The sequence below is a fragment of the Schistocerca nitens genome, chromosome 5 (genome assembly GCF_023898315.1).
Source record: "Schistocerca nitens isolate TAMUIC-IGC-003100 chromosome 5, iqSchNite1.1, whole genome shotgun sequence".
NCBI classification, from domain to species: Eukaryota; Metazoa; Arthropoda; class Insecta; order Orthoptera; family Acrididae; genus Schistocerca; species Schistocerca nitens.
Genome location: NC_064618.1, coordinates 89984126 through 89995115, shown reverse-complemented (window position 1 = coordinate 89995115; position 10990 = coordinate 89984126). Strand labels below are relative to the sequence as shown.

Here is a 10990-nt window from a genome sequence, read left to right as displayed (position 1 = left end):
GATCACGAACAGCAGAGGTCCCAAGACGCTTCCCTGGGGAACACCTGATATCACTTCAGTTTTACTCGATTATTTGCCGTCAATTACTACGAACAGCGACCTTCCTGACAGGAAATCACGAATCCAGTCGCACAACTGACACGATACCCCGTAGACCCGCAGCTTGATTAGAAGTCGCTTGTGAGGAACGGTGTCAAAAGCTTTCCGGAAATCTACGAGGGCTATTCCGAAAGTAAGGTCCGATCGGTCACGAAATGGAAACGACTATGAAAATCCGATAAAGCTTTGCACAGATGTGTTGGGTAGTGTCTCTAGTATAACCCCAGTTAGCATCACGTCGCTCTTCTCATTTCTGAGCTCGCAGTGAGTGCGTAAAGATGTCTAGAAAATAGTGTCTGCCGCCAAGTACGGGGGCCTGGTGAGAAATTTCCCCTGAAGCTATGCAGCTAACATTACATAACTGTCGTGCTGTTTCGTCTTCAAGACAATTCTCAGCCGCATTCTGCAGGGGCAATGAAGATGCTCCTGCATCGTTTTCAAATGGAAATGTGAGATTACCCACAATACAGCCCGTAATTGTCTCCCTCTGAGTTTCAGCTCAGGTCACATGAACCGCTGGTTATGAAGACAACATTTCGGCACAAGACAACGAGCCGTAGGCCAGCGTAGAGAATTGGCGGAGAGCACTGGCGGCTGCCTTCTATAGCGAGGGTATGGGAAAGTTGGTACAACGCTACGATACACGTCTAAGTCGGGTCGGCGACTATGGAGATAAGTAGCTGCAAGGTGTATCTAACTGTTGCAAATAAAACAGTTTTGATTTTTACCGTGGTTTCCATTTCGCGACCTATCGGACCTTACTTTCGGAATAGCCCTCGTAGAAACACGGATTCAAATTGAGATCCCCTGTCAATAGAGGCCATTACTTCGTGCGAATAAAGAGCTAGCTGCGTTGCCATAAGTCGAACACGATAGTCTTCCCTCTCGGTAGTGACCTATGGCTGTCCGGAGCCCGATCTTGTTGCGACTGTACATACCCGTGACCATCACTGCCACAGAAGGAACATCCAACTCCTCGGAGTTCTATTGCCAAAGGCCTTGCCGCAGTGGTAACGCCGGTTCCCGTCAGATCACCGAAGTTAAGCGCTGTCGGGCTGGGCTAGCACTTGGATGGGTGACCATCCGGTTGCCGAGCGCTGTTGGCACGCGGGGTGCACTCAGCCCTTGTGAGGCAAACTAAGGAGTTACTTGACTGAGAAGTAGCGGCTCCAGTCTCGGAAACTGACATACAGCCGGGAGAGCGGTGTGCTGACCACAAGACCCTCCATATCCGCGTCCAGTGACGCCTGTGGGCTGGGGATGACATGGCGGCCAGTCGGTACCTTTGGACCTTCATGGCCTGTTCGGGAGGAGTGTTGCTTAGTTTCGGAGTTCTATTACACGAACTCGTCCAAACTCAATGAGACGTTCTTGACGGACATCAACTCACCAAGTCGAATCTCGAATGTAACTGACGCTCACGACTGTTACAGCGCGTATTTAAAGTAGACCTCATATGCATCCTCATAGTTGTGCTACTGTCACCACTCTTATACGACTGGTTCGAAGTTTGAATAGACGTCGTCTTTTAGATGTAGAAAAACGTCCAACAACTTTCGTTAATGTCGCAAAATTCCTTCTTGGTGTTGCGATTTTTTTTCTGTCAGTGTATTTTGATTTTAATAGTGTTGTATAGCTCACGTAAAGTCTTCCTGTCGTATCAATCGTTTTGTACTGCGTTGATAAAGATAGCAAGTTGCTAATGTGTTTAGACATCCCCACAGCCGCACCATGAATAATGTCGCCCCATTTGAAGGTGCATCAACGCAGACAGTTCAACGTTTCTACAGAGGGTTGTGTACTCCCGGCACCTGCTAGGACGGTGCATCTCCCAGGAGCTGCTTATGCTTCTCGCATCCATGTGCACAGCGGAAGAACGGTGGTCGTAAATAGGTTCTAAGAGAAATGGACTGCAAATGAGAGTCACACTTTATCAATGATAATAAGTGACTAACCCGACAGGAACTGAACTATTAAGTGAATATAGCTTCAGCTCATTCTGTTTAAGAGCGAACAATTGGCAAGCGAGCTGCCTGCATTGGACGCTTGGAGTGGGGTACCGTGCAAAAGGACGGTCTCAGGTAGTGACACACAAAACTGAATAAGCGGTGGACGTACGTCGGCCCCACATAACGCAACCCCGAAAAAGCATGCAACCTCCACCTTGCTGCACTCGCTGGATAGGCTTTCGGCCTGACCGGGCTGCCTCCAAAAACGTGATGCCAATCCTGAGCGGTCCATTCGGCATGTTGTTGGGCCCATCTGCACCGCGCTGCATGGTGTCGTGGTTACGAAGATGGACCTCGCCACGGACGTCGGTAGTGAAGTTGCGCATCATGCAGCCTATTGCACACAGTTTGAGTCGTAACACGACGTCCTGTGACCGCACGAAAAGCACCAATATGGTGGCGTTGTTGTGCCATAATTCGTAGGTAGCGGTCATCCACTACAGTAGTAGCACTTGGGTGGCCTGGGTGAGGCATGTCATCGACAGTTCCCGTCTCTCTGTATCTCCTCCATGTCCGAACAACATCGCTTTGGCTCACTCCGAGACGCCTGGACACTTCGCTTGTTGAGAGCCCTTCCTGGCACAAAGTAACAATGCGGACTCTATCGAACCGCGGTACTGACCGTCTAGGCATGGTTGAACTACAGCCAACACGAGCCGTGTACCTCCTCCCTGGTGGAATGACTGGAACTGATCGGCTGTCAGACCCCCCCCCCCCTAATAGGCACTGCTCGTGAATGGTTGTTTACATCTTTGGGCGGGTTTAGTGACATCTCTGAGCAGCCAAAGGGACTGTGTCACAGTCAACCAGGAGTTCTGGGAACCGGGGTGATGCAAAACTTTTTTTATGTGTTTATTATAATTTGGAGAATTGATCGTAAGCGCTTGCCTTGTTCGATTGTGCTTGTGCTCTGGCATTGTAAGTTTTATATTAATAAATCAAAGAACTTAGTTAAGAGCCTATGCTTGCTAAACCCTCAGCAAACAGCACTTCCACCGAATCCCTGCGCCACAACAGCTAAATCTCGTACTAATTTAGAAGGAAAGGCGCAGTTTTGAAAAAGCCATTGTTTCTTCACGTACGGTATGTTAAATAATTGCTATTCGTCTTCTGTTAGCCGTTTTATGTGTATTCGATAAGTTTTTTTCAGAAAATAGTTACGTACATTTGTGTGAACAAGGGCCGGCTTACAATACACTAAGCTTGTTGTGCAGCTTTACAATGAACATTGGTGGTTGCTAAAAGACTAACAGGCTTTTTCAAACCAATAATTACAAAATGGTTCTTCCAGCTGAAGTTACATCTTCGTATACATAGATACTCTCAAACACTGTGAAACACACGGCACAGTGTGTACCAGTTATTATACTCCGTTAATCATAAGAATAAATCTGATGTAAACAAACACAAACTCAATGACTGGTGAGAAGCCTAGCACACTTGAAGTGGTGTTGTTACGCTCTTGGAAGTAGGTCCTACTTGTGTACTATATATACAGGGTGTTTCAAAAATGACTGGTATATTTGAAACGGCAATAAAAACTAAACGAGCAGCGATAGAAATACACCGTTTGTTGCAATATGCTTGGGACAACAGTACATTTTCAGGCAGACAAACTTTCGAAATTACAGTAGTTACAATTTTCAACAACAGATGGCGCTGCGGTCTGGGAAACTCTATAGTACGATATTTTCCACATATCCACCATGCGTAGCAATAATATGGCGTAGTCTCTGAATGAAATTACCCGAAACCTTTGACAACGTGTCTGGCGGAATGGCTTCACATGCAGATGAGATGTACTGCTTCAGCTGTTCAATTGTTTCTGGATTCTGGCGGTACACCTGGTCTTTCAAGTGTCCCCACAGAAAGAAGCCACAGGGGTTCATGTCTGGCGAATAGGGAGGCCAATCCACGCCGCCTCCTGTATGTTTCGGATAGCCCAAAGCAATCACACGATCATCGAAATATTCATTCAGGAAATTAAAGACGTCGGCCGTGCGATGTGGCCGGGCACCATCTTGCATAAACCACGAGGTGTTCGCAATGTCGTCTAAGGCAGTTTGTACCGCCACAAATTCACGAAGAATGTCCAGATAGCGTGATGCAGTAATCGTTTCGGATCTGAAAAATGGGCCAATGATTCCTTTGGAAGAAATGGCGGCCCAGTCCAGTACTTTTTAAGGATGCAGGGACGATGGGACTGCAACATGGGGCTTTTCGGTTCCCCATATGCGCCAGTTCTGTTTATTGACGAAGCCGTCCAGGTAAAAATAAGCTTCGTCAGTAAACCAAATGCTGCCCACATGCATATCGCCGTCATCAATCCTGTGCACTATATCGTTAGCGAATGTCTCTCGTGCAGCAATGGTAGCGGCGCTGAGGGGTTGCCGCGTTTGAATTTTGTATGGATAGAGGTGTAAACTCTGGCGCATGAGACGATACGTGGACGTTGGCGTCATTTGGACCGCAGCTGCAACACGGCGAACGGAAACCCGAGGCCGCTATTGGATCACCTGCTGCACTAGCTGCGCGTTGCCCTCTGTGGTTGCCGTACGCAGTCGCCCTACCTTTCCAGCACGTTCATCCGTCACGTTCCCAGTCCGTTGAAATTTTGCAAACAGATCCTTTATTGTATCGCTTTTCGGTCCTTTGGTTACATTAAACCTCCGTTGAAAACTTCGTCTTGTTGCAACAACACTGTGTTCTAGGCGGTGGAATTCCAACACCAGAAAAATCCTCTGTTCTAAGGAATAAACCATGTTGTCTACAGCACACTTGCACGTTGTGAACAGCACACGCTTACAGCAGAAAGACGACGTACAGAATGACGCACCCACAGACTGCGTTGTCTTCTATATCTTTCACATCACTTGCAGCGCCATCTGTTGTTGAAAATTGTAACTACTGTAATTTCGAAAGTTTGTACGCCTGAAAATGTACTGTTGTCCCAAGCATATTGCAACAAACGGTGTATTTCTATCGCTGCTCGTTTAGTTTTTATTGCCGTTTCAAATATACCGGTCATTTTTGAAACACCCTGTATTATTACTAAGATATTCAAATGTATTAACAGACATCAACGTTTTTCTTTATCACGCTTTACCTGTGTAGCTTTTATTTCAAAAATCGTGTACAGTCACAGCCTCTGTACTGTTGTGCTCTGATTGTCGCGCTGTTAACACGCAGTATGAAAATGGCTGAGGCTGCTACCTGTTCCGTAGCGAAACACGCATGTGGAACACGGTTAAAAAGTGCCGAGAAATAGGTTGTTCTTAACGTCTTAATTTAGAGAGATAATCGGTTCTGAAGTTTTCCAAAGGACTGTATTAGATACTATTGTTCATAACTCCACATTCTATTTATAGCGGAATCGGTAGCATTGTAATTTATCAACTCATTGTATCGCATGGTGCACAGGTTCAAGTCTGGCGTCTGTTAAATATTTTTCCCGTTCAATTTGAAATACCTACATCTGGTATTTGTAAAATTCAGCATTTTTTATTAATAATGCACGTGATCTTGTTTTTAATTGTATATTTCATGCGAAATTACTGTTTTTATTTCAAATATTAATTCTCAATTATCGATATTTTATGAATGACTGTTAATAAAGGTTGCCAAATTAAGTCAACATAACAATTTAATTTTTAAGGCAAGAATGAGAAATATAATATTCTTTGTGTGGACTATGTCCATTGTTTTATACCACAGATGTAGGTATGTGTCGTAGACGCATGAAAAACAATCGATCACACTATACAAATCGTGGATTTTTACATTTTCCACTGCACCATTACAATATGAACCTAACAGAACTGATCTGGGGCCAAGTTAAGGGATATGGCCCGAGAAATAACAAGACCGTTAAGCTGCCAGACGTACTGGAACTAAAGCACGCAGCTTTTTCACATGTAATTGCCGAACGCTGGCGGGATATAGAACGGCATGTCATAAAATAGGAGGAGCAAATGCGGCGCCTGGCTGACTTCGTGGATTCTGTTGTTGATCGACTCGTTATCAACGTAGCAGGTGGGCAGTTCCAGAACCGAAATGTATCTCTCAGATTCGCATAAGGAAAGAGCTAAGAGATTAGTAGACGACTGACTGTAATTAATACCTTCAGTGGCTTCAGTACTCAACAGTACGGTGAAATCCTTGCAGTTTGCTTTTGCATCGCACATAGCTCGCTCAGAAAAATTACCCTGTGTTTAAGTTAGGAATTTTCATCACTCTTGTCTGTAGTTAGAATACTACGTCAGATGAGAACGAGAGCATTTTATGCTTTCCGTCTGGTCACCCACGAAGTGCGGGGTAGTCCTGGAGTTTTGCAGAATATTATTTCATTCTCTTCAAAAATTAAATGGCAATCGAAGCTACATTGTTTCTTTGGCCGTCTCTTTTTCCGACTGAACTGCAACTGCTCACATCATTGCAGGTTAGTTGGACCACTGGTAAGCCAGTGCGGCCAAAGTTTAAAGCACCGGTAAAGCTGTTGTCCCGTACATTATCGCCCAGTGTATTTGCGTGTAACACTGCATAAAACGTATCCTTATGATCGTATTTGACTGTACTAGTCACAGCTTCCGCTCCACGTGAAACGAAATCCAATGAGATCAAGCAGACGCGGGAGAATACATTGTGTAATATTTACCTCAGGTTTATTCTTATGATGAACATAGGATACAGCTTCTTCCCGTTCCATTTACGTAGGATGGAAGATTGCTGAAACGCCTCTATGAGGACTGTAATTATTCTAATCTTGTCGTTGCGAACCCTGAAGAAGCGATACGTAGGGAGTTGCAGTAGATTCCAAGATTCATCACTTAAAGCTGGTTTCTGGGACATAGTAACCAGTCTTTCACGGGACTGTTTGCCTTTATCTTCAAGCGTCTCCTGCCATTACTTTGAACAGTTCAGTATCCCCTACTAGTCCTAGTTGGTTCGGATCTCAAACGCTTGAGCAATAGTCTAGGATGGTTCACACGAGCGTTTAGTAAGCAGCCTCGTTTGTACACTGATAGCGCTTCCCCAGTATTCTGCCAGTAAACTGAAATCTGCCACGCTACTGAGCCTATCCCTAGAAATAAATTGTTACACGTAGCTATTTGTACAATACATTTACTCAGTAAATGTCTGAAGATGGCCTTGTAAGCCGAAAACCGGTTAACAATAAAAGTAATATTGTAGAACAAAAGCAAACTGGTGCTTTTCATTTATTATAATGTTGTTCTACCAAGAACCGACGGAAGATTCTGTTAACTATTTATACAAGTTGACCGATTCCCGTTGCGACTCACTTATATTGTAGCCATAGGACATTACGCACTTTCATTTTGCGAAATTCACAATTTCACATTCTGAAAGCTTAAAGCAAATTGCCAATCTTTGCACCATTTTTAAGTCTTACCAATATCCGACAGAACATCTCTGCACTTTTTTTAGTTAGTCATTAATTACAGGTTTTATTTATCATAATCCACTTTTTTGTAACAACAATTCACCGTTATGTATTGAATTACATGTATGTGAACTTTCATGTTAATGTATTTATTTAGCGAGCGCAGGCATTTGCCTGCAGGGGAACAGCGACCGTTAGAAATTAATTTTATGTATGACGTCAGCGCTATACACTGTCCGATATTTGTAACGTATGGCCCTCGGCTACGTAATTTCTGGAGATGCTCGTGTAAGTCGAGCGAAACGAGTAAAAATAAAGAAAAATTTAAATGCGCTTTGTGGCTGTTCCAAACTTTTAATATGTTTATTTCTCTTTCCTTTAATTATTTTTCTGTTTTACACATTGAATTTTGCTTAGAGTTTAATTTATACTATTTTTCCTTGTCTTTATTACTTTCTGCTTCTATCACTCTAACATTTAGATGACTACCTACATATAGTTTATCTGTGGCATCTCTTTCCACCCTCAGTCTGGTCTCCCTTTACTGTGACAGAAAAAGAGCCATAGGTAATCGTTATTTCAAATTTTCTTTTCAGTTATCTTTTCTTCCTACTGCTATTAGTACTGTTAAGAACAGCGTATACTAATACTGCAGTACCAAACAATAAACTTTTACAATTCCGAAATGTCTGTACTGCTACTACCACCATCTTGATTTTCCTTCACTGCTACTGCTACTACTATTTCTACTGGCAGTTATGCCACTAATCCTAACATTATTACTAATATTCCTACTACGATTTCATAGGTAATGTTAGAAGCATAGACCATTAAAACATTTAAATAGCACACTGCCTCGTGTAGCTGCACTATTTCTCTGTACTGTAGTCATAAATGGATTCATACATCGTCGTCGGCTGACATTCTTATCCGAGTTTTAGTTTCTCTCCAGAGATTTCCTTTGTCACGGTTCAGGCGTGGAAATGTCTTTGATGGCTTAGTAGTCCAATCCTAGCATGGAACATGCGACCACTGAAATTACAAATAATGGAAGGTGGAGGACGTGGCTTGGCGTCTGTCATTCTCCAGTCTTCGACGTTCCCGCTCAGAGTTCTGAAGAGCATTTGATGTTTTTGAGCGCCAGCGACCGCGATCTTCTGCTATGGTGGACCAGTTACTCGGATCAACTTTCAAGGGTTTTATATTTTTCTTATACTGATCCTTATAGCGTTTAAGAGGGGCAGCTCGAGGCCTTTTGCCTGTGCTCACTTCACTGTACAACAGGGCTAGGGGAAATAAAGTTACTTGTGGGGTGTTATTACCGGCCACCAGGTTCCACTGCGACAGTTCTAGAATCATTCAAAGCGAGTCTACATTCTGTATCGCAGAAGTACCCGGATCATGCTATATTAGTCGGAGGCGACTTCAACCTACCTAGTATAGACTGGGATGACTATGGATTCATTACAGGTGGTACAGAAGCCGTCGTGTGAATTACTTTTGAACACACTATCAGAAAAGTGTCTTGAGCAGCTAAATCGACAGACAACGCGCAATGGAAATATTTTAGATCTGGTAGCCACGAATAGACCAGACCTCATCCATGATGTCAGTGTTGAGACAGGGATTAGTGATCATGATGTTGTCATTACGACTACGGTTACGAAAGTTGAAAAGCCAGTCAAGAAGGCTAGGAGAGTATTCTTACTAGAAAGAGCAGATAAGCAGTTGTTAGCATCCCACTTAGTAAATGAATCGACTTCATTTACTTCCGGTACGAGGGACGTGGAAGAATTATGGGCAAATTTTAAACACATTGTAAATCACGCATTGCAGAAGTATGTGCCGAAAAAGTGGGTTACGGACGGAAAAGACCCACCGTGGTTTAACAGCGCAATTTGGAGAATGCTCAGGAAGCAAAGGCAGTTGCACTCGCGGTACAAGAAAGATCGGGGGAATGCTGCTGTAAAAAGAGCGATGCGCGAAGCATTCAACCACTACCACCGTCATACCTTAGCAAAAGATCTTGCCGAAAACCCAAGGAAATTCTGATCTTACGTAAAATCGGTAAGCGGGTCGAAGGCTTCCATCCAGTCACCCACTGATCATTCTGGCCTGGCAACGGAAGACAGCAAAACGAAAGCTGAAATTTTAAATTTAGCATTTGAGAAATCTTTCACGCAGGAGGATCGTACAAACATACCGCCGTTTGAGTCTCGTACAGATTCCCGTATGGAGGACATAGTGATAGACATCCCTGGGGTTGTGAAGTAGCTGAATGGGTTGAAAATAAATAAATCGCCAGGTCCTGATGGGATTCCAATTCGGTTTTACAGAGAGTACTCTACTGCATTGGCTCCTTACTTAGCTTGCGTTTATCGCGAATCTCTACCCCAACGTAGAGTCCCGAGCGACTGGAAAAAAGCACAGGTGACGCCTGTATATAAGAAGGGTAGAAGGACGGATCCTCAAAATTACAGACCAATATCCTTAAAATCGGTTTGTTGCAGGATTCTCGAACATATTCTCAGTTCGAATATAATCAGTTTGCTTGAGACAGAGAAGTTGCTGTCCATGCTTTAGAAAGCATCGTTCCTGCGAAACGCAACTCGCCCTTTTTTCACATGATATCTTGCGAACCATGGATGAAGAGTATCAGACGGATGCCGTATTCCTTGACTTCCAGAAAGCGTTTGACTCGGTGCCCCACTGCAGACCCCTAACTAAGGTACGAGCATATGGGATTGGTTCCCAAGTATGTGAGTGGCTCGGAGACTTCTTAAGTAATAGACCCCAGTACGTTGTCCTCGATGGTGAGTGTTCATCCGAGGTGAGGGTCTCATCTGGAGTGCCCCAGGGAAGTGTGGTAGGTCCGCTGTTGTTTTCTATTTACATAAATCTTTTGGATAGGGTGGATAGCAATGTGCGGCTGTTTGCTGATGATGCTATGGTGTACGAGAAGGTGTCGTCGTTGAGTGACTGTAGGAAGATACAAGATGACTTGGTCAGGATTTGTGATTGGTGTGAAGAATGGCAGCTAACTCTAAATATAGATAAATGTAAATTAATGCAGATGAATAGGAAAAAGAATCCTGTAATGTTTGAATACTCCATTAGTAGTGTAGCGCTTGACGCAGCACGTCGATTAAATATTTGGGCGTAACATTGCAGAGCGATATGAAGTGGGACAGGCATGTAATGGCAGTTGTGGGGAAGGCGGACAGTCGTCTTCGGTTCATTGGTAGAATTCTGGGACGACGTGGTTCATCTACTGAGGAAATTTAGAGAACCAGCATTTGAGGCTGACTGCAGTACAAGTTTACTGCCGCCAACTTACAAAAAAAAATGGCTCTGAGCACTATGGGACTTAACATCTATGGTCATCAGTCCCCTAGAACTTAGAACTACTTAAACCTAACTAACCTAAGGACAGCACACGACACCCAGTCATCACGAGGCAGAGAAAATCCATGGCCCCGCC

At 44.0% G+C, this 10990-nt stretch overlaps 1 pseudogene; it reads left to right on the top strand.

Moving 5' to 3' along the window:
* Positions 1-1088: 1088 nt before the first annotated feature.
* LOC126261082 (5S ribosomal RNA) lies at positions 1089-1205 on the top strand (annotated as a pseudogene).
* The last annotated feature ends 9785 nt before the right edge of the window (positions 1206-10990 follow it).